Below are 23,869 nucleotides of genomic sequence, written 5' to 3' on the forward strand. Positions count from 1 at the left end.
AGCTTTATAAAGAGCGGGAGTTTATCTGTGAGGAGTGGAGCTGCTGTATAAAGAGTGGAGTTTATCTGTGAGGGAGTGGAGCTGCTGTATAAAGAGCAGGGGTTTACCTGTGAGGAGTGGAGCTGCTGTATAAAGAGTGGAGTTTACCTGTGAGGGAGTGGAGCTGTTGTATAAATAGCGGGAGTTTACCTGTGAGGAGTGGAGCTGCTGTATAAAGAGTGGAGTTTATCTGTGAGGGAGTGGAGCTGCTGTATAAAGAGCGGGAGTTTACCTGTGAGGAGTGGAGCTGCTGTATAAAGAGTGGAGTTTACCTGTGAGGGAGTGGAGCTGTTGTATAAATAGCGGGAGTTTACCTGTGAGGAGTGGAGCTGCTGTATAAAGAGTGGAGTTTACCTGTGAGGGAGTGGAGCCGCTGTATAAAGAGTGGAGTTTATCTGTGAGGGAGTGGAGCTGTTGTATAAATAGCGGGAGTTTACCTGTGAGGAGTGGAGCTGCTGTATAAAGAGTGGAGTTTATCTGTGAGGGAGTGGATCAGCTTTATAATGAGCGGAGTATTCCTGTGAGGGAGTGGAGCAGCTTTATAAAGAGCGGGTGTTTACCTGTGAGGGAGTGGAGCAGCTGTATAAAGAGGGGAGTTTACCTGTGAGGGAGTGGAGCAGCTGTATAAAGATCGGGAGTTTACCTCTGAGGGAGTGGAGCAGCTGTATAAATAGTGGGAGTTTACCTGTGAGGGAGTGGAGTGGCTGTATAAAGAGCGGAGTTTACCTGTGAGGGTGTGGAGCAGCTTTATAATGAGCGGAGTATTCCTGTGAGGGAGTGGAGCAGCTTTATAAAGAGCGGGAATTTACCTGTGAGGGAGTGGAGCATCTGCATAAAGAGTGGAGTTTACCAGTGAGGGAGTGGAACCGCTGTATAAAGAGCAGGAGTTTACCTGTGAGGGAGTGGAGCTGCTGTAGAAAGAGTGGAGCTTACCTGTGATGGAGTGCAGCCGCTGTATAAAGAGCAGGGGTATACCTGTGAGGGAGTGGAGCAGGTGAATAAAGAGCAGAGTTTACGTGTGAAAGAGCAGAGCGGGTGTATAAAGAGCTGAGTTTACCTGTGAAGGAGTGGAGCAGCTGCATAAACAACGGGAGTTCACCTGTGAGGGAGTGGAGCTGCTGTATAAAGAGTGGAGTTTACCTGTGAGGGAGTGGAGCTGCTGTATAAAGAACGGGAGTTTACCTGTGAGGGAGTAGAGCCGCTGTATAAAGAGTGGAGTTTACCTGTGAGGGAGTGGAGCTGCTGTATAAAGAACGGGAGTTTACCTGTGAGGGAGTAGAGCCGCTGTATAAAGAGCAGGAGTTTACCTGTGAGGGAGGAGAGCGGGTGTATAAAGAGTGGAGTTTACCTGTGATGAAGCGGAGCAGCTGTATAAAGAGCGGGAGTTTACCTGTGAGTGAGCAGAGCAGCTGTATAAAGAACGGGAATATACCTCTGAGGGAGTGGAGCCGCTGTATAAAGAGCGGCAGTTTACCTGTGAGGGAGTGGAGCAGCTGTATAAAGAGTGGGAGTTTACCTGTGAGGGAGTGGAGCGGCTGTCTAAAGAGCTGGAGTTTACCTGTGAGGGAGTGGATTGGCTTTATAAATAGCGGAGTTTACCTTTGAGGGTGTGGAGTAGCTTTATAATGAGCGGAGTATTCCTGTGAGGGAGTGGAGCAGCTTTATAAAGAGCGGGAGTTTACATGTGAGGGAGTGTAGCTGCTGTAAAAGAGCGGGACTTTACCTGTGAGGAGTGGAGCTGCTGTATAAAGAGTGGAGTTTACCTGTGAGGGAGTGGAGCTGCTGTATAAAGAGCAGGGGTTTACCTGTGAGGGAGTGGAGCAGGTGAATAAAGAGCAGAGTTTCCCTGTGAAGGAGAAGAGCGGGTGTATAAAGAGTGGAGTTTACCCGTGAGGGAGTGGAGCTGCTGTATAAAGAGCGGGAGTTTACCTGTGAGGGAGTGGAGTGGCTGTATAAAGAGCGGAGTTTACCTGTGAGGGTGTGGAGCAGGTGTATAAAGAGCGGGAGTTTACCTGTGAGGGAGTGGAGAAGCTGTATAAAGAGCTGGGGTTTACCTGTGAGGGAGTGGAGCGGCTGTCTTAAGAGCGGGAGTTTACCTGTGAGGGAGTGGAGTGGCTGTAGAAAGAGCGGAGTTTACCTGTGAGTGTGTGGAGCAGCTATATAATGAGTGGAGTATTCCTGTGCGGGAGTGGAGCAGCTTTATAAAGAGCGGGAGTTTACCTGTGAGGGAGTGGAGCTGCTGTATAAAGAGCAGGAGTTTACCTGTGAGGGAGTGGAGCAGCTTTATAAAGAGTAGAGTTTACCTGTGAGGGAGTGGAGCCGCTTTATAAAGAGCAGGAGTTTACCTGTGAGGGAGTGGAGCTGCTGTATAAAGAGTGGAGTTTACCTGTGAAGGAGTGGAGCCGCTGTATAAAGAGCAGGGGTTTACCTGTGAGGGAGTGGAGCAGGTGAATACAGAGCAGAGTTTACCTGTGAAAGAGCAGAGCTTGAGTATAAAGAGTTGAGTTTACCTGTGAAGGAGTGGAGCAGCTGCATAAAGAATGGGAGTTTACCTGTGAAGGAGTGGAGCTTCTGTATAAAGAGTGGAGTTTACCTGTGAGGGAGTGGAGCAGCCGTCTACAGAGCGGGAGTTTTCCCGTGAGGGAGTAGAGTGGCTGTATAAAGAGTGGAGTTTACCGGTGAGGGAGTGGAGCTGCTGTATAAAGAGCGGGAGTTTACCTCTGAGGGAGTGGAGCCGCTGTATAAAGAGCAGGAGTTTACCTGTGAGTGAGGAGAGTGGGTGTATAAAGACTGGAGTTTACCTGTGATGAAGCGGAGCAGCTGTATAAAGAGCGGATTTTACCTGTGAGTGAGCAGAGCAGCTGTATAAAGAACGGGAATATACCTCTGAGGGAGTGGAGTGGCTGAATAAAGAGCGGAGTTTACCTGTGAAGGAGTGGAGCAGCTTTATAAAGAGTGGAGTTTACCTGTGAGGGAGTGGAGCTGCTGTATAAAGAGTGGGACTTTACCTGTGAGGGAGTGGAGCAGCTGTATAAAGAGTGGAGTTTACCGGTGAGGGAGTGGAGCTGCTGTATAAAGAGCGGGAGTTTACCTCTGAGGGAGTGGAGCCGCTGTATAAAGAGCAGGAGTTTACCTGTGAGTGAGGAGAGTGGGTGTATAAAGACTGGAGTTTACCTGTGATGAAGCGGAGCAGCTGTATAAAGAGCGGATTTTACCTGTGAGTGAGCAGAGCAGCTGTATAAAGAACGGGAATATACCTCTGAGGGAGTGGAGTGGCTGAATAAAGAGCGGAGTTTACCTGTGAAGGAGTGGAGCAGCTTTATAAAGAGTGGAGTTTACCTGTGAGGGAGTGGAGCTGCTGTATAAAGAGTGGGACTTTACCTGTGAGGGAGTGGAGCAGCTGTATAAAGAGTGGAGTTTACCTGTGAGGGAGTGGAGCTGCTGTATAAATAGCGGGAGTTTACCTGTGAGGAGTGGTGCTGCTGTATAAAGAGTGGAGTTTATCTGTGAGGGAGTGTAGCTGCTGTATAAAGAGCGGGAGTTTACCTGTGAGGAGTGGAGCTGCTGTATAAAGAGTAGAGTTTACCTGTGAGGGAGTGGAGCTGTTGTATAAAGAGTGGAGTTTATCTGTGAGGGAGTGTAGCTGCTGTATAAAGAGCGGGAGTTTACCTGTGAGGAGTGGAGCTGCTGTATAAAGAGTAGAGTTTACCTGTGAGGGAGTGGAGCTGTTGTATAAATAGCGGGAGTTTACCTGTGAGGAGTGGAGCTGCTGTATAAAGAGTGGAGTTTATCTGTGAGGGAGTGTAGCTGCTGTATAAAGAGCGGGAGTTTACCTGTGAGGAGTGGAGCTGCTGTATAAAGAGTAGAGTTTACCTGTGAGGGAGTGGAGCTGTTGTATAAATAGCGGGAGTTTACCTGTGAGTGAGTGGAGTGGAAATAAAGAGCGGAGTTTACCTGTGAGGGTGTGGAGCTGCTGTATAAAGATCGGGAGTTTACCTGTGAGGGAGTGGAGCAGCTGTATAAATAGTGGGAGTTTACCTGTGAGGGAGTGGAGTGTCTGTATAAAGAGCGGAGTTTACCTGTGAGGGTGTGGAGCAGCTTTATAATGAGCGGAATATTCCTGTGAGGGAGTGGAGCAGCTTTATAAAGAGCGGGAGTTTACCTGTGAGCGACTGGAGCTGCTGTATAACGAGCGGGAGTTTACCTGTGAGGGAGTGGAGCCGCTGTATAAAGAGTGGAGTTTACCTGTGAGGGAGTGGAGCCGCTGTATAAAGAGCGAGAGTTTACCTGTGAGGGAGTGGAGTGGCTGTATAAAGAGCAGAGTTTACCTGTGAGGGAGTGGAGCAGCTTTATAATGAGCGGAGTTTACCTGTGAGGGAGTGGAGCAGCTGTATAAAGAGCGGGTGTTTACCTGTGAGGGAGTGGAGCTGCTGTATAAAGATCGGGAGTTTACCTGTGAGGGAGTGGAGCAGCTGTATAAATAGTGGGAGTTTACCTGTGAGGGAGTGGAGTGGCTGTATAAAGAGCGGAGTTTACCTGTGAGGGTGTGGAGCAGCTTTATAAAGAGCGGGACTTTACCTGTGAGGGAGTGGAGCAGCTGCATAAAGAGTGGAGTTTACCAGTGAGGGAGTGGAGCCGCTGTATAAAGAGCAGTAGTTTACCTGTGAGGGAGTGGAGCTGCTGTAGAAAGGGTGGAGCTTACCTGTGATGGAGTGCAGCCGCTGTATAAAGAGCAGGGGTATACCTGTGAGGGAGTGGAGCAGGTGAATAAAGAGCAGAGTTTACCTGTGAAAGAGCAGAGCGGGTGTATAAAGAGCTGAGTTTACCTGTGAAGGAGTGGAGCAGCTGCATAAACAACGGGAGTTCACCTGTGAGGGAGTGGAGCTGCTGTATAAAGAGTGGAGTTTACATGTGAGGGAGTGGAGTTGCTGTATAAAGAGTGGAGTTTACCTGTGAGGGAGTGGAGCTGCTGTATAAAGAACGGGAGTTTACCTGTGAGGGAGTAGAGCCGCTGTATAAAGAGTGGAGTTTACCTGTGAGGGAGTGGAGCTGCTGTATAAAGAACGGGAGTTTACCTGTGAGGGAGTAGAGCCGCTGTATAAAGAGCAGGAGTTTACCTGTGAGGGAGGAGAGCGGGTGTATAAAGAGTGGAGTTTACCTGTGATGAAGCGGAGCAGCTGTATAAAGAGCGGGAGTTTACCTTTGAGTGAGCAGAGCAGCTGTATAAAGAACGGGAATATACCTCTGAGGGAGTGGAGCCGCTGTATAAAGAGCGGCAGTTTACCTGTGAGGGAGTGGAGCAGCTGTATAAAGAGTGGGAGTTTACCTGTGAGGGAGTGGAGCGGCTGTCTAAAGAGCTGGAGTTTACCTGTGAGGGAGTGGATTGGCTGTATAAATAGCGGAGTTTACCTGTGAGGGTGTGGAGTAGCTTTATAATGAGCGGAGTATTCCTGTGAGGGAGTGGAGCAGCTTTATAAAGAGCGGGAGTTTACCTGTGAGGGAGTGTAGCTGCTGTAAAAGAGCGGGACTTTACCTGTGAGGAGTGGAGCTGCTGTATAAAGAGTGGAGTTTACCTGTGAGGGAGTGGAGCTGCTGTATAAAGAGCAGGGGTTTACCTGTGAGGGAGTGGAGCAGGTGAATAAAGAGCAGAGTTTCCCTGTGAAGGAGAAGAGCGGGTGTATAAAGAGTGGAGTTTACCTGTGAGGGAGTGGAGTGGCTGTATAAAGAGCGGAGTTTACCTGTGAGGGTGTGGAGCAGCTGTATAAAGAGTGGAGTTTACCTGTGAGGGAGTGGAGCTGTTGTATAAATAGCGGGAGTTTACCTGTGAGTGAGTGGAGTGGAAATAAAGAGCGGAGTTTACCTGTGAGGGTGTGGAGCAGCTTTATAATAAGCGGAGTATTCCTGTGAGGGAGGAGTGCAGCTTTATAAAGAGCGGGAGTTTACCTGTGAGCGACTGGAGCTGCTGTATAACGAGCGGGAGTTTACCTGTGAGGGAGTGGAGCAGGTGAATAAAGAGGAGAGTTTCCCTGTGAAGGAGAAGAGCGGGTGTATAAAGAGAGGAGTTTACCTGTGAGGGAGTGGAGCTGCTGTATAAAGAGCGGGAGTTTATCTGTGAGGGAGTGGAGCTGCTGTATAAAGAGCGGGAGTTTACCTGTGAGGAGTGGAGCTGCTGTATAAAGAGTGGAGTTTACCTGTGAGGGAGTGGAGCTGTTGTATAAATAGCGGGAGTTTACCTGTGAGTGAGTGGAGTGGAAATAAGAGCGGTGTTTACCTGTGAGGGTGTGGAGCAGCTTTATAATGAGCGGAGTATTCCTGTGAGGGAGGAGTGCAGCTTTATAAAGAGCGGGAGTTTACCTGTGAGCGACTGGAGCTGCTGTATAACGAGCGGGAGTTTACCTGTGAGGGAGTGGAGCCGCTGTATAAAGAGCAGGGGTTTACCTGTGAGGGAGTGGAGCAGGTGAATAAAGAGTAGAGTTTACCTGTGAAGGAGCAGAGCGGGTGTATAAAGAGCTGAGTTTACCTGTGAAGGAGTGGAGCAGCTGCATAAAGAACGGGAGGTTACCTGTGAGGGAGTGGAGCTGCTGTATAAAGAGTGGAGTTTACCTGTGAGGGAGTGGAGTGGCTGTATAAAGAGCAGAGTTTACCTGTGAGGGTGTGGAGCAGCTTTATAATGAGCGGAGTATTCCTGTGAGGGAGTGGAGCAGCTTTATAAAGAGCGGGTGTTTACCTGTGAGGGAGTGGAGCAGCTGTATAAAGAGGGGAGTTTACCTGTGAGGGAGTGGAGCAGCTGTATAAATAGTGGGAGTTTACCTGTGAGGGAGTGGAGTGGCTGCATAAAGAGCGGAGTTTACCTGTGAGGGAGTGGAGCTGCTGTATAAAGATCGGGAGTTTACCTGTGAGGGAGTGGAGCAGCTGTATAAATAGTGGGAGTTTACCTGTGAGGGAGTGGAGTGGCTGTATAAAGAGCGGAGTTTACCTGTGAGGGTGTGGAGCAGCTTTATAATGAGCGGAGTATTCCTGTGAGGGAGTGGAGCAGCTTTATAAAGAGCGGGACTTTACCTGTGAGGGAGTGGAGCATCTGCATAAAGAGTGGAGTTTACCAGTGAGGGAGTGGAGCCGCTGTATAAAGAGCAGGAGTTTACCTGTGAGGGAGTGGAGCTGCTGTAGAAAGAGTGGAGCTTACCTGTGATGGAGTGCAGCCGCTGTATAAAGAGCAGGGGTATACCTGTGAGGGAGTGGAGCAGGTGAATAAAGAGCAGAGTTTACCTGTGAAAGAGCAGAGCGGGTGTATAAAGAGCTGAGTTTACCTGTGAAGGAGTGGAGCAGCTGCATAAACAACGGGAGTTCACCTGTGAGGGAGTGGAGCTGCTGTATAAAGAGTGGAGTTTACCTGTGAGGGAGTGGAGCTGCTGTATAAAGAACGGGAGTTTACCTGTGAGGGAGTAGAGCCGCTGTATAAAGAGTGGAGTTTACCTGTGAGGGAGTGGAGCTGCTGTATAAAGAACGGGAGTTTACCTGTGAGGGAGTAGAGCCGCTGTATAAAGAGTAGGAGTTTACCTGTGAGGGAGGAGAGCGGGTGTATAAAGAGTGGAGTTTACCTGTGATGAAGCGGAGCAGCTGTATAAAGAGCGGGAGTTTACCTTTGAGTGAGCAGAGCAGCTGTATAAAGAACGGGAATATACCTCTGAGGGAGTGGAGCCGCTGTATAAAGAGCGGCAGTTTACCTGTGAGGGAGTGGAGCAGCTGTATAAAGAGTGGGAGTTTACCTGTGAGGGAGTGGAGCGGCTGTCTAAAGAGCTGGAGTTTACCTGTGAGGGAGTGGATTGGCTGTATAAATAGCGGAGTTTACCTGTGAGGGTGTGGAGTAGCTTTATAATGAGCGGAGTATTCCTGTGAGGGAGTGGAGCAGCTTTATAAAGAGCGGGAGTTTACCTGTGAGGGAGTGTAGCTGCTGTAAAAGAGCGGGACTTTACCTGTGAGGAGTGGAGCTGCTGTATAAAGAGTGGAGATTACCTGTGAGGGAGTGGAGCTGCTGTATAAAGAGCAGGGGTTTACCTGTGAGGGAGTGGAGCAGGTGAATAAAGAGCAGAGTTTCCCTGTGAAGGAGAAGAGCGGGTGTATAAAGAGCTGGGGTTTACCTGTGAGGGAGTGGAGCGGCTGTCTTAAGAGCGGGAGTTTACCTGTGAGGGAGTGGAGTGGCTGTAGAAAGAGCGGAGTTTACCTGTGAGTGTGTGGAGCAGCTATATAATGAGTGGAGTATTCCTGTGTGGGAGTGGAGCAGCTTTATAAAGAGCGGGAGTTTACCTGTGAGGGAGTGGAGCTGCTGTATAAAGAGCAGGAGTTTACCTGTGAGGGTGTGGAGCTGCTTTATAAAGAGTAGAGTTTACCTGTGAGGGAGTGGAGCCGCTGTATAAAGAGCAGGAGTTTACCTGTGAGGGAGTGGAGCTGCTGTATAAAGAGTGGAGTTTACCTGTGAAGGAGTGGAGCCGCTGTATAAAGAGCAGGACTTTACCTGTGAGGGAGTGGAGCAGGTGAATACAGAGCAGAGTTTACCTGTGAAAGAGCAGAGCTTGAGTATAAAGAGTTGAGTTTACCTGTGAAGGAGTGGAGCAGCTGCATAAAGAATGGGAGTTTACCTGTGAGGGAGGGGAGCTGCTGTATAAAGAGTGGAGTTTACCTGTGAGGGAGTGGAGCAGCCGTCTACAGAGCGGGAGTTTTCCCGTGAGGGAGTAGAGTGGCTGTATAAAGAGTGGAGTTTACCTGTGAGGGAGTGGAGCTGCTGTATAAAGAGCGGGAGTTTACCTCTGAGGGAGTGGAGCCGCTGTATAAAGAGCAGGAGTTTACCTGTGAGTGAGGAGAGTGGGTGTATAAAGACTGGAGTTTACCTGTGATGAAGCGGAGCAGCTGTATAAAGAGTGGATTTTACCTGTGAGTGAGCAGAGCAGCTGTATAAAGAACGGGAATATACCTCTGAGGGAGTGGAGTGGCTGAATAAAGAGCGGAGTTTACCTGTGAAGGAGTGGAGCAGCTTTATAAAGATCGGGACTTTACCTGTGAGGGAGTGGAGCAGCTGTATAAAGAGTGGAGTTTACCTGTGAGGCTGTGGAGCAGCTTTATAATGAGCGGGAGTTTATCTGTGAGGGAGTGGAGCTGCTGTATAAAGAGCGGGAGTTTACCTGTGAGGAGTGGAGCTGCTGTATAAAGAGTGGAGTTTATCTGTGAGGGAGTGGAGCAGCTGTATAAAGAGCGGGAGTTTACCTGTGAGGAGTGGAGCTGCTGTATAAAGAGTGGAGTTTACCTGTGAGGGAGTGGAGCTGTTGTATAAATAGCGGGAGTTTACCTGTGAGTGAGTGAAGTGGAAATAAAGAGCGGAGTTTACCTGTGAGGGTGTGGAGCAGCTTTATAATGAGCGGAGTATTCCTGTGAGGGAGTAGTGCAGCTTTATAAAGAGCGGGAGTTTACCTGTGAGCGACTGGAGCTGCTGTATAACGAGCGGGAGTTTACCTGTGAGGGAGTGGAGCCGCTGTATAAAGAGCAGGGGAATACCTGTGAGGGAGTGGAGCAGGTGAATAAAGAGTAGAGTTTACCTGTGAAGGAGCAGAGCGGGTGTATAAAGAGCTGAGTTTACCTGTGAAGGAGTGGAGCAGCTGCATAAAGAACGGGAGGTTACCTGTGAGGGAGTGGAGCTGCTGTATAAAGAGTGGAGTTTACCTGTGAGGGAGTGGAGCCGCTGTACAAAGAGCGAGAGTTTACCTGTGAGGGAGTGGAGTGGCTGTATAAAGAGCAGAGTTTACCTGTGAGGGTGTGGAGCAGCTTTATAATGAGCGGAGTATTCCTGTGAGGGAGTGGAGCAGCTTTATAAAGAGCGGGTGTTTACCTGTGAGGGAGTGGAGCAGCTGTATAAAGAGGGGAGTTTACCTGTGAGGGAGTGGAACTGCTGTATAAAGATCGGGAGTTTACCTGTGAGGGAGTGGAGCAGCTGTATACATAGTGAGAGTTTACCTGTGAGGGAGTGGAGTGGCTGTATAAAGAGCGGAGTTTACCTGTGAGGGTGTGGAGCAGCTTTATAATGAGCGGAGTATTCCTGTGAGGGAGTGGAGCAGCTTTATAAAGAGCGGGACTTTACCTGTGAGGGAGTGGAGCAGCTGCATAAAGAGTGGAGTTTACCAGTGAGGGAGTGGAGCTGCTGTATAAAGAGTGGAGTTTACCAGTGAGGGAGTGGAGCTGCTGTATAAAGAGTGGAGCTTACCTGTGATGGAGTGCAGCCGCTGTATAAAGAGCAGGGGTTTACCTGTGAGGGAGTGGAGCAGGTGAATAAAGAGCAGAGTTTACCTGTGAAAGAGCAGAGCGGGTGTATAAAGAGCTGAGTTTACCTGTGAAGGAGTGGAGCAGCAGCATAAACAACGGGAGTTCACCTGTGAGGGAGTGGAGCTGCTGTATAAAGAGTGGAGTTTACCTGTGAGGGAGTGGAGCTGCTGTATAAAGAACGGGAGTTTACCTGTGAGGGAGTAGAGCCGCTGTATAAAGAGTGGAGTTTACCTGTGAGGGAGTGGAGCTGCTGTATAAAGAACGGGAGTTTACCTGTGAGGGAGTGGAGTGGCTGTATAAAGAACGGGAGTTTACCTGTGAGGGAGTGGATCTGCTGTATAAAGAGCGGGAGGTTACCTTTGAGGTAGTAGAGCCGCTGTATAAAGAGTGGAGTTTACCTGTGAGGGAGTGGAGCTGCTGTATAAAGAACGGGAGTTTACCTGTGAGGGAGTAGAGCCGCTGTATAAAGAGCAGGAGTTTACCTGTGAGGGAGGAGAGCGGGTGTATAAAGAGTGGAGTTTACCTGTGATGAAGCGGAGCAGCTGTATAAAGAGCGGGAGTTTACCTTTGAGTGAGCAGAGCAGCTGTATAAAGAACGGGAATATACCTCTGAGGGAGTGGAGCCGCTGTATAAAGAGCGGCAGTTTACCTGTGAGGGAGTGGAGCAGCTGTATAAAGAGTGGGAGTTTACCTGTGAGGGAGTGGAGCGGCTGTCTAAAGAGCTGGAGTTTACCTGTGAGGGAGTGGATTGGCTGTATAAATAGCAGAGTTTACCTGTGAGGGTGTGGAGTAGCTTTATAATGAGCGGAGTATTCCTGTGCGGGAGTGGAGCAGCTTTATAAAGAGCGGGAGTTTACCTGTGAGGGAGTGTAGCTGCTGTAAAAGAGCGGGACTTTACCTGTGAGGAGTGGAGCTGCTGTATAAAGAGTGGAGTTTACCTGTGAGGGAGTGGAGCTGCTGTATAAAGAGCAGGGGTTTACCTGTGAGGGAGTGGAGCAGGTGAATAAAGAGCAGAGTTTCCCTGTGAAGGAGAAGAGCGGGTGTATAAAGAGTGGAGTTTACCTGTGAGGGAGTGGAGCTGCTGTATAAAGAGCGGGAGTTTACCTGTGAGGGAGTGGAGTGGCAGTATAAAGAGCGGAGTTTACCTGTGAGGGTGTGGAGCAGCTGTATAAAGAGCGGGAGTTTACCTGTGAGGAGTGGAGCTGCTGTATAAAGAGTGGAGTTTATCTGTGAGGGAGTGGAGCTGCTGTATAAAGAGCGGGAGTTTACCTGTGAGGAGTGGAGCTGCTGTATAAAGAGTGGAGTTTACCTGTGAGGGAGTGGAGCTGTTGTATAAATAGCGGGAGTTTACCTGTGAGTGAGTGGAGTGGAAATAAAGAGCGGAGTTTACCTGTGAGGGTGTGGAGCAGCTTTATAATGAGCGGAGTATTCCTGTGAGGGAGTAGTGCAGCTTTATAAAGAGCGGGAGTTTACCTGTGAGCGACTGGAGCTGCTGTATAACGAGCAGGAGTTTACCTGTGAGGGAGTGGAGCCGCTGTATAAAGAGCAGGGGTTTACCTGTGAGGGAGTGGAGCAGGTGAATAAAGAGTAGAGTTTACCTGTGAAGGAGCAGAGCGGGCGTATAAAGAGCTGAGTTTACCTGTGAAGGAGTGGAGCAGCTGCATAATGAACGGGAGGTTACCTGTGAGGGAGTGGAGCTGCTGTATAAAGAGTGGAGTTTACCTGTGAGGGAGTGGAGCCGCTGTATAAAGAGCGAGAGTTTACCTGTGAGGGAGTGGAGTGGCTGTATAAAGAGCAGAGTTTACCTGTGAGGGTGTGGAGCAGCTTTATAATGAGCGGAGTATTCCTGTGAGGGAGTGGAGCAGCTTTATAAAGAGCGGGTGTTTACCTGTGAGGGAGTGAAGCAGCTGTATAAAGAGGGGAGTTTACCTGTGAGGGAGTGGAGCAGCTGTATAAATAGTGGGAGTTTACCTGTGAGGGAGTGGAGTGGCTGTATAAATAGCGGAGTTTACCTGTGAGGGAGTGGAGCTGCTGTATAAAGATCGGGAGTTTACCTGTGAGGGAGTGGAGCAGCTGTATAAATATTGGGAGTTTACCTGTGAGGGAGTGGAGTGGCTGTATAAAGAGCGGAGTTTACCTGTGAGGGTGTGGAGCAGCTTTATAATGAGCGGAGTATTCCTGTGAGGGAGTGGAGCAGCTTTATAAAGAGCGGGACTTTACCTGTGAGGGAGTGGAGCATCTGCATAAAGAGTGGAGTTTACCTGTGAGGGAGTGGAGCCGCTGTATAAAGAGCAGGAGTTTACCTGTGAGGGAGTGGAGCTGCTGTAGAAAGAGTGGAGCTTACCTGTGATGGAGTGCAGCCGCTGTATAAAGAGCAGGGGTATACCTGTGAGGGAGTGGAGCAGGTGAATAAAGAGCAGAGTTTACGTGTGAAAGAGCAGAGCGGGTGTATAAAGAGCTGAGTTTACCTGTGAAGGAGTGGAGCAGCTGCATAAACAACGGGAGTTCACCTGTGAGGGAGTGGAGCTGCTGTATAAAGAGTGGAGTTTACCTGTGAGGGAGTGGAGCTGCTGTATAAAGAACGGGAGTTTACCTGTGAGGGAGTAGAGCAGCTGTATAAAGAGTGGAGTTTACCTGTGAGGGAGTGGAGCTGCTGTATAAAGAACGGGAGTTTACCTGTGAGGGAGTAGAGCCGCTGTATAAAGAGTAGGAGTTTACCTGTGAGGGAGGAGAGCGGGTGTATAAAGAGTGGAGTTTACCTGTGATGAAGCGGAGCAGCTGTATAAAGAGCGGGAGTTTACCTTTGAGTGAGCAGAGCAGCTGTATAAAGAACGGGAATATACCTCTGAGGGAGTGGAGCCGCTGTATAAAGAGCGGCAGTTTACCTGTGAGGGAGTGGAGCAGCTGTATAAAGAGTGGGAGTTTACCTGTGAGGGAGTGGAGCGGCTGTCTAAAGAGCTGGAGTTTACCTGTGAGGGAGTGGATTGGCTGTATAAATAGCAGAGTTTACCTGTGAGGGTGTGGAGTAGCTTTATAATGAGCGGAGTATTCCTGTGAGGGAGTGGAGCAGCTTTATAAAGAGCGGGAGTTTACCTGTGAGGGAGTGAAGCTGCTGTAAAAGAGCGGGACTTTACCTGTGAGGAGTGGAGCTGCTGTATAAAGAGTGGAGTTTACCTGTGAGGGAGTGGAGCTGCTGTATAAAGAGCAGGGGTTTACCTGTGAGGGAGTGGAGCAGGTGAATAAAGAGCAGAGTTTCCCTGTGAAGGAGAAGAGCGGGTGTATAAAGAGCTAGAGTTTACCCGTGAGGGAATGGAGCTGCTGTATAAAGAGCGGAGTTTACCTGTGAGGGTGTGGAGCAGCTGTATAAAGAGCGGGAGTTTACCTGTGAGGGAGTGGAGCAGCTGTATAAAGAGCTGGGGTTTACCTGTGAGTGAGTGGAGCGGCTGTCTTAAGAGCGGGAGTTTACCTGTGAGGGAGTGGAGCCGCTGTATAAAGAGCAGGACTTTACCTGTGAGGGAGTGGAGCAGGTGAATACAGAGCAGAGTTTACCTGTGAAAGAGCAGAGCTTGAGTATAAAGAGTTGAGTTTACCTGTGAAGGAGTGGAGCAGCTGCATAAAGAATGGGAGTTTACCTGTGAGGGAGTGGAGCTGCTGGAGAAAGAGTGGGAGTTTACCTGTGAGGGTGTGGAGCTTCTGTATAAAGAGTGGAGTTTACCTGTGAGGGAGTGGAGCTGCTGTATAAAGAGCGGGAGTTTACCTGTGAGGAGTGGAGCTGCTGTATAAAGAGCGGGAGTTTACCTCTGAGGGAGTGGAGCCGCTGTATAAAGAGCAGGAGTTTACCTGTGAGTGAGGAGAGTGGGTGTATAAAGACTGGAGTTTACCTGTGATGAAGCGGAGCAGCTGTATAAAGAGCGGATTTTACCTGTGAGTGAGCAGAGCAGCTGTATAAAGAACGGGAATATACCTCTGAGGGAGTGGAGTGGCTGAATAAAGAGCGGGAGTTTACCTGTGAGGGAGTAGAGTGGCTGTATAAAGAGCGGAGTTTACCTGTGAGGGTGTGGAGCAGCTTTATATTGAGCGGAGTATTCCTGTGAGGGAGTGGAGCAGCTTTATAAAGATCGGGACTTTACCTGTGAGGGAGTGGAGCAGCTGTATAAAGAGTGGAGTTTACCTGTGAGGCTGTGGAGCAGCTTTATAATGAGCGGAGTATTCCTGTGAGGGAGTGGAGCAGCTTTATAAAGAGCGGGAGTTTATCTGTGAGGGAGTGGAGCTGCTGTATAAAGAGCGGGAGTTTACCTGTGAGGAGTGGAGCTGCTGTATAAAGAGTGGAGTTTATCTGTGAGGGAGTGGAGCAGCTGTATAAAGAGCGGGAGTTTACCTGTGAGGAGTGGAGCTGCTGTATAAAGAGTGGAGTTTACCTGTGAGGGAGTGGAGCTGTTGTATAAATAGCGGGAGTTTACCTGTGAGTGAGTGAAGTGGAAATAAAGAGCGGAGTTTACCTGTGAGGGTGTGGAGCAGCTTTATAATGAGCGGAGTATTCCTGTGAGGGAGTAGTGCAGCTTTATAAAGAGCGGGAGTTTACCTGTGAGGGAGTGGAGCCGCTGTATAAAGAGCAGGGGAATACCTGTGAGGGAGTGGAGCAGGTGAATAAAGAGTAGAGTTTACCTGTGAAGGAGCAGAGCGGGTGTATAAAGAGCTGAGTTTACCTGTGAAGGAGTGGAGCAGCTGCATAAAGAACGGGAGGTTACCTGTGAGGGAGTGGAGCTGCTGTATAAAGAGTGGAGTTTACCTGTGAGGGAGTGGAGCCGCTGTACAAAGAGCGAGAGTTTACCTGTGAGGGAGTGGAGTGGCTGTATAAAGAGCAGAGTTTACCTGTGAGGGTGTGGAGCAGCTTTATAATGAGCGGAGTATTCCTGTGAGGGAGTGGAGCAGCTTTATAAAGAGCGGGTGTTTACCTGTGAGGGAGTGGAGCAGGTGTATAAAGAGCGGAGTTTACCTGTGAGGGAGTGGAGCTGCTGTATAAAGATCGGGAGTTTACCTGTGAGGGAGTGGAGCAGCTGTATAAATAGTGGGAGTTTACCTGTGAGGGAGTGGAGTGGCTGTATAAAGAGCGGAGTTTACCTGTGAGGGTGTGGAGCAGCTTTATAATGAGCGGAGTATTCCTGTGAGGGAGTGGAGCAGCTTTATAAAGAGCGGGACTTTACCTGTGAGGGAGTGGAGCAGCTGCATAAAGAGTGGAGTTTACCAGTGAGGGAGTGGAGCCGCTGTATAAAGAGTGGAGTTTACCTGTGAGGGAGTGGAGCTGCTGTAGAAAGAGTGGAGCTTACCTGTGATGGAGTGCAGCCGCTGTATAAAGAGCAGGGGTTTACCTGTGAGGGAGTGGAGCAGGTGAATAAAGAGCAGAGTTTACCTGTGAAAGAGCAGAGCGGGTGTATAAAGAGCTGAGTTTACCTGTGAGGGAGTGGAGCAGCTGCATAAACAACCGGAGTTCACCTGTGAGGGAGTGGAGCTGCTGTATAAAGAGTGGGGTTTACCTGTGAGGGAGTGGAGCTGCTGTATAAAGAACGGGAGTTTACCTGTGAGGGAGTAGAGCCGCTGTATAAAGAGTGGAGTTTACCTGTGAGGGAGTGGAGCTGCTGTATAAAGAACGGGAGTTTACCTGTGAGGGAGTAGAGCCGCTGTATAAAGAGCAGGAGTTTACCTGTGAGGGAGGAGAGCGGGTGTATAAAGACTGGAGTTTACCTGTGATGAAGCGGAGCAGCTGTATAAAGAGCGGATTTTACCTGTGAGTGAGCAGAGCAGCTGTATAAAGAACGGGAATATACCTCTGAGGGAGTGGAGTGGCTGAATAAAGAGCGGAGTTTACCTGTGAGAGTGTGGAGCAGCTTTATATTGAGCGGAGTATTCCTGTGAGGGAGTGGAGCAGCTTTATAAAGATCGGGACTTTACCTGTGAGGGAGTGGAGCTGCTGTATAAAGAGTGGAGTTTACCTGTGAGGCTGTGGAGCAGCTTTATAATGAGCGGAGTATTCCTGTGAGGGAGTGGAGCAGCTTTATAAAGAGCGGGAGTTTATCTGTGAGGGAGTGGAGCTGCTGTATAAAGAGCGGGAGTTTACCTGTGAGGAGTGGAGCTGCTGTATAAAGAGTGGAGTTTACCTGTGAGGGAGTGGAGCTGTTGTATAAATAGCGGGAGTTTACCTGTGAGTGAGTGAAGTGGAAATAAAGAGCGGAGTTTACCTGTGAGGGTGTGGAGCAGCTTTATATTGAGCGGAGTATTCCTGTGAGGGAGTGGAGCAGCTTTATAAAGATCGGGACTTTACCTGTGAGGGAGTGGAGCAGCTGTATAAAGAGTGGAGTTTACCTGTGAGGCTGTGGAGCAGCTTTATAATGAGCGGAGTATTCCTGTGAGGGAGTGGAGCAGCTTTATAAAGAGCGGGAGTTTATCTGTGAGGGAGTGGAGCTGCTGTATAAAGAGTGGAGTTTACCTGTGAGGGAGTGGAGCCGCTGTATAAAGAGCAGGAGTTTACCTGTGAGGGAGTGGAGCTGCTGTAGAAAGAGTGGAGCTTACCTGTGATGGAGTGCAGCCGCTGTATAAAGAGCAGGGGTATACCTGTGAGGGAGTGGAGCAGGTGAATAAAGAGCAGAGTTTACCTGTGAAAGAGCAGAGCGGGTGTATAAAGAGCTGAGTTTACCTGTGAAGGAGTGGAGCAGCTGCATAAACAACGGGAGTTCACCTGTGAGGGAGTGGAGCTGCTGTATAAAGAGTGGAGTTTACCTGTGAGGGAGTGGAGCTGCTGTATAAAGAACGGGAGTTTACCTGTGAGGGAGTAGAGCCGCTGTATAAAGAGTGGAGTTTACCTGTGAGGGAGTGGAGCTGCTGTATAAAGAACGGGAGTTTACCTGTGAGGGAGTAGAGCCGCTGTATAAAGAGTAGGAGTTTACCTGTGAGGGAGGAGAGCGGGTGTATAAAGAGTGGAGTTTACCTGTGATGAAGCGGAGCAGCTGTATAAAGAGCGGGAGTTTACCTTTGAGTGAGCAGAGCAGCTGTATAAAGAACGGGAATATACCTCTGAGGGAGTGGAGCCGCTGTATAAAGAGCGGCAGTTTACCTGTGAGGGAGTGGAGCAGCTGTATAAAGAGTGGGAGTTTACCTGTGAGGGAGTGGAGCGGCTGTCTAAAGAGCTGGAGTTTACCTGTGAGGGAGTGGATTGGCTGTATAAATAGCGGAGTTTACCTGTGAGGGTGTGGAGTAGCTTTATAATGAGCGGAGTATTCCTGTGAGGGAGTGGAGCAGCTTTATAAAGAGCGGGAGTTTACCTGTGAGGGAGTGAAGCTGCTGTAAAAGAGCGGGACTTTACCTGTGAGGAGTGGAGCTGCTGTATAAAGAGTGGAGTTTACCTGTGAGGGAGTGGAGCTGCTGTATAAAGAGCAGGGGTTTACCTGTGAGGGAGTGGAGCAGGTGAATAAAGAGCAGAGTTTCCCTGTGAAGGAGAAGAGCGGGTGTATAAAGAGCGAGAGTTTACCCGTGAGGGAATGGAGCTGCTGTATAAAGAGCGGAGTTTACCTGTGAGGGTGTGGAGCAGCTGTATAAAGAGCGGGAGTTTACCTGTGAGGGAGTGGAGCAGCTGTATAAAGAGCTGGGGTTTACCTGTGAGGGAGTGGAGCGGCTGTCTTAAGAGCGGGAGTTTACCTGTGAGGGAGTGGAGCCGCTGTATAAAGAGCAGGACTTTACCTGTGAGGGAGTGGAGCAGGTGAATACAGAGCAGAGTTTACCTGTGAAAGAGCAGAGCTTGAGTATAAAGAGTTGAGTTTACCTGTGAAGGAGTGGAGCAGCTGCATAAAGAATGGGAGTTTACCTGTGAGGGAGTGGAGCTGCTGGAGAAAGAGTGGGAGTTTACCTGTGAGGGTGTGGAGCTTCTGTATAAAGAGTGGAGTTTACCTGTGAGGGAGTGGAGCAGCCGTCAACAGAGCGGGAGTTTTCCCGTGAGGGAGTAGAGTGGCTGTATAAAGAGTGGAGTTTACCTGTGAGGGAGTGGAGCTGCTGTATAAAGAGCGGGAGTTTACCTGTGAGGAGTGGAGCTGCTGTATAAAGAGCGGGAGTTTACCTCTGAGGGAGTGGAGCCGCTGTATAAAGAGCAGGAGTTTACCTGTGAGTGAGGAGAGTGGGTGTATAAAGACTGGAGTTTACCTGTGATGAAGCGGAGCAGCTGTATAAAGAGCGGATTTTACCTGTGAGTGAGCAGAGCAGCTGTATAAAGAACGGGAATATACCTCTGAGGGAGTGGAGTGGCTGAATAAAGAGCGGGAGTTTACCTGTGAGGGAGTAGAGTGGCTGTATAAAGAGCGGAGTTTACCTGTGAGGGTGTGGAGCAGCTTTATATTGAGCGGAGTATTCCTGTGAGGGAGTGGAGCAGCTTTATAAAGATCGGGACTTTACCTGTGAGGGAGTGGAGCAGCTGTATAAAGAGTGGAGTTTACCTGTGAGGCTGTGGAGCAGCTTTATAATGAGCGGAGTATTCCTGTGAGGGAGTGGAGCAGCTTTATAAAGAGCGGGAGTTTATCTGTGAGGGAGTGGAGCTGCTGTATAAAGAGCGGGAGTTTACCTGTGAGGAGTGGAGCTGCTGTATAAAGAGTGGAGTTTATCTGTGAGGGAGTGGAGCAGCTGTATAAAGAGCGGGAGTTTACCTGTGAGGAGTGGAGCTGCTGTATAAAGAGTGGAGTTTACCTGTGAGGGAGTGGAGCTGTTGTATAAATAGCGGGAGTTTACCTGTGAGTGAGTGAAGTGGAAATAAAGAGCGGAGTTTACCTGTGAGGGTGTGGAGCAGCTTTATAATGAGCGGAGTATTCCTGTGAGGGAGTAGTGCAGCTTTATAAAGAGCGGGAGTTTACCTGTGAGCGACTGGAGCTGCTGTATAACGAGCGGGAGTTTACCTGTGAGGGAGTGGAGCCGCTGTATAAAGAGCAGGGGAATACCTGTGAGGGAGTGGAGCAGGTGAATAAAGAGTAGAGTTTACCTGTGAAGGAGCAGAGCGGGTGTATAAAGAGCTGAGTTTACCTGTGAAGGAGTGGAGCAGCTGCATAAAGAACGGGAGGTTACCTGTGAGGGAGTGGAGCTGCTGTATAAAGAGTGGAGTTTACCTGTGAGGGAGTGGAGCCGCTGTACAAAGAGCGAGAGTTTACCTGTGAGGGAGTGGAGTGGCTGTATAAAGAGCAGAGTTTACCTGTGAGGGTGTGGAGCAGCTTTATAATGAGCGGAGTATTCCTGTGAGGGAGTGGAGCAGCTTTATAAAGAGCGGGTGTTTACCTGTGAGGGAGTGGAGCAGGTGTATAAAGAGCGGAGTTTACCTGTGAGGGAGTGGAGCTGCTGTATAAAGATCGGGAGTTTACCTGTGAGGGAGTGGAGCAGCTGTATAAATAGTGGGAGTTTACCTGTGAGGGAGTGGAGTGGCTGTATAAAGAGCGGAGTTTGCCTGTGAGGGTGTGGAGCAGCTTTATAATGAGCGGAGTATTCCTGTGAGGGAGTGGAGCAGCTTTATAAAGAGCGGGACTTTACCTGTGAGGGAGTGGAGCAGCTGCATAAAGAGTGGAGTTTACCAGTGAGGGAGTGGAGCCGCTGTATAAAGAGTGGAGTTTACCTGTGAGGGAGTGGAGCTGCTGTAGAAAGAGTGGAGCTTACCTGTGATGGAGTGCAGCCGCTGTATACAGAGCAGGGGTTTACCTGTGAGGGAGTGGAGCAGGTGAATAAAGAGCAGAGTTTACCTGTGAAAGAGCAGAGCGGGTGTATAAAGAGCTGAGTTTACCTGTGAGGGAGTGGAGCAGCTGCATAAACAACCGGAGTTCACCTGTGAGGGAGTGGAGCTGCTGTATAAAGAGTGGGGTTTACCTGTGAGGGAGTGGAGCTGCTGTATAAAGAACGGGAGTTTACCTGTGAGGGAGTAGAGCCGCTGTATAAAGAGTGGAGTTTACCTGTGAGGGAGTGGAGCTGCTGTATAAAGAACGGGAGTTTACCTGTGAGGGAGTAGAGCCGCTGTATAAAGAGCAGGAGTTTACCTGTGAGGGAGGAGAGCGGGTGTATAAAGAGTGGAGTTTACCTGTGATGAAGCGGAGCAGCTGTATAAAGAGCGGGAGTTTACCTTTGAGTGAGCAGAGCAGCTGTATAAAGAACGGGAATATACCTCTGAGGGAGTGGAGCCGCTGTATAAAGAGCGGCAGTTTACCTGTGAGGGAGTGGAGCAGCTGTATAAAGAGTGGGAGTTTACCTGTGAGGGAGTGGAGCGGCTGTCTAAAGAGCTGGAGTTTACCTGTGAGGGAGTGGATTGGCTGTATAAATAGCAGAGTTTACCTGTGATGGTGTGGAGCGGCTACCTAAAGAGCGGGAGTTTACCTGTGAGGGAGTGGAGTGGCTGTATAAAGAGCGGAGTTTACCTGTGAGGGTGTGGAGTAGCTTTATAATGAGCGGAGTATTCCTGTGAGGGAGTGGAGCAGCTTTATAAAGAGCGGGAGTTTACCTGTGAGGGAGTGGAGCTGCTGTAAAAGAGCGGGACTTTACCTGTGAGGAGTGGAGCTGCTGTATAAAGAGTGGAGTTTACCTGTGAGGGAGTGGAGCTGCTGTATAAAGAGCAGGGGTTTACCTGTGAGGGAGTGGATCAGGTGAATAAAGAGCAGAGTTTCCCTGTGAAGGAGAAGAGCGGGTGTATAAAGAGTGGAGTTTACCTGTGAGGGAGTGGAGCTGCTGTATAAAGAGCGGGAGTTTACCTGTGAGGGAGTGGAGTGGCTGTATAAAGAGCGGAGTTTACCTGTGAGGGTGTGGAGCAGCTGTATAAAGAGCGGGAGTTTACCTGTGAGGGAGTGGAGCAGCTGTATAAAGAGCTGGGGTTTACCTGTGAGGGAGTGGAGCGGCTGTCTTAAGAGCGGGAGTTTACCTGTGAGGGAGTGGAGTGGCTGTAGAAAGAGCGGAGTTTACCTGTGAGTGTGTGGAGCAGCTATATAATGAGTGGAGTATTCCTGTGCGGGAGTGGAGCAGCTTTATAAAGAGCGGGAGTTTACCTGTGAGGGAGTGGAGCTGCTGTATAAAGAGCAGGAGTTTACCTGTGAGGGAGTGGAGCTGCTTTATAAAGAGTTGAGCTTACCTGTGAGGGAGTGGAGCCGCTGTATAAAGAGCAGGAGTTTACCTGTGAGGGAGTGGAGCTGCTGTATAAAGAGTGGAGTTTACCTGTGAAGGAGTGGAGCCGCTGTATAAAGAGCAGGACTTTACCTGTGAGGGAGTGGAGCAGGTGAATACAGAGCAGAGTTTACCTGTGAAAGAGCAGAGCTTGAGTATAAAGAGTTGAGTTTACCTGTGAAGGAGTGGAGCAGCTGCATAAAGAATGGGAGTTTACCTGTGAGGGAGTGGAGCTTCTGTATAAAGAGTGGAGTTTACCTGTGAGGGAGTGGAGCAGCCGTCTACAGAGCGGGAGTTTTCCCGTGAGGGAGTAGAGTGGCTGTATAAAGAGTGGAGTTTACCTGTGAGGGAGTGGAGCTGCTGTATAAAGAGCGGGAGTTTACCTCTGAGGGAGTGGAGCCGCTGTATAAAGAGCAGGAGTTTACCTGTGAGTGAGGAGAGCGGGTGTATAAAGACTGGAGTTTACCTGTGATGAAGCGGAGCAGCTGTATAAAGAGCGGATTTTACCTGTGAGTGAGCAGAGCAGCTGTATAAAGAACGGGAATATACCTCTGAGGGAGTGGAGTGGCTGAATAAAGAGCGGAGTTTACCTGTGAGAGTGTGGAGCAGCTTTATATTGAGCGGAGTATTCCTGTGAGGGAGTGGAGCAGCTTTATAAAGATCGGGACTTTACCTGTGAGGGAGTGGAGCTGCTGTATAAAGAGTGGAGTTTACCTGTGAGGCTGTGGAGCAGCTTTATAATGAGCGGAGTATTCCTGTGAGGGAGTGGAGCAGCTTTATAAAGAGCGGGAGTTTATCTGTGAGGGAGTGGAGCTGCTGTATAAAGAGCGGGAGTTTACCTGTGAGGAGTGGAGCTGCTGTATAAAGAGTGGAGTTTATCTGTGAGGGAGTGGAGCAGCTGTATAAAGAGCGGGAGTTTACCTGTGAGGAGTGGAGCTGCTGTATAAAGAGTGGAGTTTACCTGTGAGGGAGTGGAGCTGCTGTATAAAGAGTGGAGTTTACCTGTGAGGGAGTGGAGCTGTTGTATAAATAGCGGGAGTTTACCTGTGAGTGAGTGAAGTGGAAATAAAGAGCGGAGTTTACCTGTGAGGGTGTGGAGCAGCTTTATAATGAGCGGAGTATTCCTGTGAGGGAGTAGTGCAGCTTTATAAAGAGCGGGAGTTTACCTGTGAGCGACTGGAGCTGCTGTATAACGAGCGGGAGTTTACCTGTGAGGGAGTGGAGCCGCTGTATAAAGAGCAGGGGAATACCTGTGAGGGAGTGGAGCAGGTGAATAAAGAGTAGAGTTTACCTGTGAAGGAGCAGAGCGGGTGTATAAAGAGCTGAGTTTACCTGTGAAGGAGTGGAGCAGCTGCATAAAGAACGGGAGGTTACCTGTGAGGGAGTGGAGCTGCTGTATAAAGAGTGGAGTTTACCTGTGAGGGAGTGGAGCCGCTGTACAAAGAGCGAGAGTTTACCTGTGAGGGAGTGGAGTGGCTGTAGAAAGAGCAGAGTTTACCTGTGAGGGTGTGGAGCAGCTTTATAATGAGCGGAGTATTCCTGTGAGGGATTGGAGCAGCTTTATAAAGAGCGGGTGTTTACCTGTGAGGGAGTGGAGCAGCTGTATAAAGAGGGGAGTTTACCTGTGAGGGAGTGGAGCAGCTGTATAAAGAGGGGAGTTTACCTGTGAGGGAGTGGAGCTGCTGTATAAAGATTGGGAGTTTACCTGTGAGGGAGTGGAGCAGCTGTATAAATAGTGGGAGTTTACCTGTGAGGGAGTGGAGTGGCTGTATAAAGAGCGGAGTTTACCTGTGAGGGTGTGGAGCAGCTTTATAATGAGCGGAGTATTCCTGTGAGGGAGTGGAGCAGCTTTATAAAGAGCGGGACTTTACCTGTGAGGGAGTGGAGCAGCTGCATAAAGAGTGGAGTTTACCAGTGAGGGAGTGGAGCCGCTGTATAAAGAGCAGGACTTTACCTGTGAGGGAGTGGAGCCGCTGTATAAGAGTGGAGTTTACCTGTGAGGGAGTGGAGCTGCTGTAGAAAGAGTGGAGCTTACCTGTGATGGAGTGCAGCCGCTGTATAAAGAGCAGGGTTTACCTGTGAGGGAGTGGAGCAGGTGAATAAAGAGCAGAGTTTACCTGTGAAAGAGCAGAGCGTGTGTATAAAGAGCTGAGTTTACCTGTGAAGGAGTGGAGCAGCTGCATAAACAACGGGAGTTCACCTGTGAGGGAGTGGAGCTGCTGTATAAAGAGTGGAGTTTACCTGTGAGGGAGTGGAGCTGCTGTATAAAGAACGGGAGTTTACCTGTGAGGTAGTAGAGCCGCTGTATAAAGAGTGGAGTTTACCTGTGAGGGAGTGGAGCTGCTGTATAAAGAACGGGAGT

This window comes from Carcharodon carcharias, chromosome 4 (assembly GCF_017639515.1).
Source record: "Carcharodon carcharias isolate sCarCar2 chromosome 4, sCarCar2.pri, whole genome shotgun sequence".
Lineage (NCBI taxonomy): Eukaryota > Metazoa > Chordata > Chondrichthyes > Lamniformes > Lamnidae > Carcharodon > Carcharodon carcharias.